A 5254-nucleotide genomic window follows, 5' to 3' on the forward strand; every position below is an offset into this window, starting at 1 on the left:
GTAATTTGGAACTTGGATATGTAGTCTGGTCAAGAAATCACATACTTCATATTAATTCAATTGAATCTGTGCAAAAAAAAATTCGTTTCCTAACATAAAATATAACCTGGACAGAACCCTTCAGTTTTATGATCAGCGCCTAGATCATTTTGGTCTAGATAAGTCAGAATTTAAGAGACAGATTTAAGACTTAATATGTCTTTCTAAAATAATTAATTTTGTTAAAAAATGTACTCCTGAATGTGCCCAGTCTGCGATTAAGATCGTACACAACATTTTATCTTATTACCTTCAATAAAAATATGGCGTACTTCAATGCATTATCACGTATGTAAAGATTATTTAATAATGTAAAAAGTAATTGATATCTTTAACAAAAAATTAAATAATAATAGGAAAACTGTAACGCAATTTATAGAATCAAATAGTAAATAATGTTAGATAAGTAAAATAATTTGTGATAAACTGTTGGTAATAATTTATTGCAATAACTTTTTTAACAATCATAGAATTAAATTAAGCTTGTCAATTTAAAATAAATAAATATTTAACTTTTTTTTTCTTTATTTGTGCATGCTGTGTTATCAAATAATTGATGAACAATATCTAAAATAACAATTTGTGATTATTACACCAATGTCAAATGTAGGGTTAATTGTTTGTTTGCCATAATAAATCAAATAAATACCCGAAAAACATTTAAAAACCGTGGGTCGTCTTTACAATTTAAATGTACCTTCTCAAAACTAAAAGGTCAGTAGTATATCTTCATAATCATTTATGAGAATTTATCTTCAACTCTACCGTCATTGATGTCTTTAACTTTCCACTGTAACTGCGGCCCAGAAATCATTTTTACTGCATGGCGACTTATACACCAGCGTTTGTTTCGAACTCTCGTGATCAGGTCTGGGTTAATGGAATAGGTCTGACTACTCTTTGGATAGAAGTCTCAACGTGTCAGCCGTTTGTTCATATTCAATTTCTTTATACTTTCAATATCCTCTTTCAAGGGTTCGTCAATACGACTAAAGATATATTCAAAATCTCAAACGGTTCCATCCTCTTCATAAAGACACGCGTTGTGGTCCATCCTCCCTGCCTACTCCTACGGGGTAGTGACGTAATGGTAGTAGTAATAGCAGTTAACCTGAGAGTATCTTTATTTATTTGCGTCGTTCTATTTCAAACACAGAACTATTTTGATTCTGCCCGGACATGGCAAAACGGTGTATATGTGGGCTAATTTTAAAGGTGTTTATAATACATCTTAATATAAATCTAGACCCTTGTAAAATTAGCCTTATTTAACCCTCTCAGTACAATGAATAAAATTATGTCAACTATCACGGTCCGAGGACTTACATAATATACATATTAACAAATTACAGCAGAGATAGAGAGCATTTAAGAGAAGGAAATTCTATGAATTTAATACTTGATTTTCACAAAAATAGTCCGAAATAAACTATTCAGAGTAGATTATACAAATAGATACCAACAAAATAGTAACTTTAATAAAAACAAAAAAAATACTTGAGCGGAACGTCCAATCAACTTGTTTATTTTATTTTTCATACGGATTGCCAAAGAGCTGAGAAGTGACATAGGCTACATTTTTCCAAGAAAAACAATATCACTCACTGAATAAATATCGGGCTAAATGTCGGCCTCATCGTGTAATGGTCAGCGGTTTGCCTACCATGCAAGAGATCTCGGGTTCGATTGATTAATATGAAATATTAATTTATATGGTGTTTTTATACCATAATATAATAAACTAGAATTCACGTCAAGTGCCCCTCCTTCCTGACCACAAGATCTGATTTGATCCTGACTGCTGCGAGAAAAGTTCCAAACAATAAGGTGCTAGAACTCCAGTACAAGGTAGGTAATTGCATTCATTGAATTAGGGTTGAGTAGCAAAGTAGACAAAGATAACTCATTCCATGGACCAGACCATTTAGAGCGTTCATCTGCTAACAGGCAAGTGGCGCGATCAAATTTGTTAAACTTAACGATAAACGGAAAATTTTATAGCTATAAAATTTATTAAATTCCATATAAGATTGCCTAGAATTGTTATCTTTTATCAATTTCAGGGTGCCTGAAAAAATTACAAAACAGCTGACACTGTATTGTAGGAACAATTCACGAACAGTGTATACTTGTAATGCCGTATTAAACAGACTACCAGAAGTCGGCAATTCTTATTCACGATATTACACCGCGAGGTCGACTTTAGGACGACGAGGTCGGCGTGTTTGCCAACCATGCAAAAGGTATTGGCTTCGATTTCCAACATGATGTAGTCACTACACATTAATAAAATAAGAGATTTAAAAAGAAAAAAATTGAATATTTATAGGAAATAGCTTTAATTGACCATAATTTGATGATAAAATTTCAAAAATACCTGCTGAAAACATGAAAAAAACATTGGGTATCGCGACGCGTATAACGACTCGGGCGAAACGTGCACCCGCGCCAAATTTCCGAGAGCTACTAAGTAGCTAGTATTAGACTACGTAACTGGACATACAGTAGACGTGTAACGCCAGGTGTTATTGGTATACTTTTGATGATATTTGTAATTTATCCCCGATTTCCGATTAGATGCTTGTTTTGCCTCTAAAATAAATAACAACGATCTTCCATCAAGAATTTTCACTCACAAACTAGAATATTTGTTGGTTTTGAGAAATCATTTACACATAAAGAGGTCGCTCTACAACAAAGATATTTCATAACATTTCATTTTTTCCACTTATTTTGAAATATATTTTTTATACGGGGTTGATGAATTTTTCACACCCCATCTGTTCAAGCAGAGTTAAAGTATGTAGTTTCTCATCCCTACACGAAGGAAAGTAATTATGTAGCTGTATTCAGCATTAATGGGCCACCATTAACGATCCAATCGGCCAATAGGCGTTAAGGGATGACATTCTTCACCCCCAAGTTGCTGGTGACTATTATCCCAATTAGGGGAAGCAATATCTTCTACTAAAAGGCAGTTGGAGTAGAAAATTGTCCCTTTTACCAGTATAATAATAATTGTAACATTATATTTAAATTTTCAATCCATGTTTTAGTAATATTTTTTTAAAATATTTAAAATTTCATATTTTTAATTAATAAATTATATTATACGGATAAGTAAAAAAAATACTTCAAAAGGTTAAAGGTAGGGTCTTTTCAGGTTAGACACCACGTCAGGAGAAACGAAATAAAAATGCGCTATTGAAAAACTAAATTAATTCATTGGGTACGTCTCTCATATACCGCAGCACTCTCCTGCACTTTGCGGGAGAGACGCTTTTTTGCAGTGGTAATATATTTTTTTCCTTTTTTGTTGGTTAGACTTCATAAATCGTTTTCATATCGTCACCTTAGACTGTAAAATAAGTAACTTCAGATTTTGATAAAAATGAGATTCGAATGTCATTTGAAAGATACCTTTAATTTAAATTAGGTCTACCTGTGTCAGAAACAAATTATAAATCCCCGATGACTAATTTTAATTTACTGTAGCTGTCAAGTAGGAGGACAATTAATAACCTCTTGCTGTTTAATAAATTATTTAATAATAAAATAGATTGCCCAGAACTGTTTACTTTAATAAACTTTTGTGTTCCACATACACCAACAAGACTAATTTTTTTGTTTTACAGTCATCATAATACTAATAATCATATCAAAACTAAAATGTTTTTATTGTATTTTATATAATATTTGGACTTTTTGAAGAATTTTTTTAGATAAATGTGAATACGTAAAGATGCGTATGCATTTTTTTTTAAATACGTTACTCTTTTGCTCCCAGACGGTACAAATTTATCCAGGTGAAAAACAAGTCATATATCACTTTAATGATAGTTCATTTGATGTAACTAATCACTTTCGGTAGACATTTGGATATTTTTGAGTAGTTACGGTCATTTTGAAGAAGTTTATTTCAAAAAATAATCCCTGGGTACCAGTTTTGAGTAGATCTGACACCCGTTTTGCTGTGTAAAATTACAACCCCTTTACAAACCTCCATATAACAAGTATAATGATGGAAGTAAGCAAAAAAAATCAAATGTTCTTGTGGTTTGACATGGGTTTTTCAATCATTTTCATAAGTATATCGTATCCCTAAATAAATCAATTTTTTATCTTGCAATTTCTTGATAGTACAAAATTAAACCACGTTTTAATTCAAATAAAATGTTTTCAATTGAACAACTGAAATAAATAATTGGTTTTAGCTAAAAAATACAATAATTAAAAAAGGAATGGAAAAACATTTTTGTATTCGTAATTTCAGGAAATCTAAATTTGAAAGGTTATTAAGTTAATGTAAATTTGAAGTTTATAATTTACAAAATACAGTAGAGAATTCAATAAATCAAGCGATAACTGAAAAGACCTAATCCCTATTTTAACATTCTCAATCTTTCAAATCCGCGGGGAATAATCTATAAATTCGGTTATCATTAGACTTAAGATGGGCGATAAATAAGATTTATTCTGATCGCTGAAATTTGGTAGATTTTCTAGTCCTTTAGAAGATTTTTCTGTCTCACGACGAACGATTTTCATCTTAGAAAGCCTTCTAAATATTCACTCGTTTTGTGAAAAGAAAATCTTCACGTTGAAACAAAGGCGCTATTATTCATTTTGATTAAGAAATCACCCGCGAAATCGCCGGGATGGTTTTTCTCAAAAGCGTAAAAATGTATTTTGAAAATTAAAATATCTTTGTGCACACTTAAAAAATCAAAAACATTCAAATAGTAATTTTTAACAAAATACTATCTACATTTTTTAATCTAACATAAGGTTACAAATGGGTTCGTATTATAATGAGAATTTACGGGAGTTCGTTCCTTGAATATTACTAAGTAATTGTATATAACCGTTTACAGACTTTTCTATGTCTACCAGTTTCAAGACGTATTCATCTCTTCGTTAATACACTAATTACACCAACATGCAAACCCCAAAGTTACAGGAGTTAAAACATTGAATCTAAATAAACAACATTTTTGAAAAAATATCATTGGAAGGGTATGAACAAAACTGTCCCTTAAATCAATAATCAAATCACTTTAAGCCAATTATACGATGCTCCATTTTAAGAGTCACCCTAAACCTATTAAATTTATGCTACTGCCTTCATCCGTCCTTTTTTTTTAAACTGTTTCTCCCACAAAAAACAAACATGACCGTAAGTGTTAACTTCTTACCTCAAGTGTCCTGTCGGCAA

Source organism: Micrasema longulum, unplaced genomic scaffold (assembly GCF_059751315.1).
Source record: "Micrasema longulum isolate JH-2025_06_02 unplaced genomic scaffold, ASM5975131v1 h1tg000192l, whole genome shotgun sequence".
NCBI classification, from domain to species: domain Eukaryota; kingdom Metazoa; phylum Arthropoda; class Insecta; order Trichoptera; family Brachycentridae; genus Micrasema; species Micrasema longulum.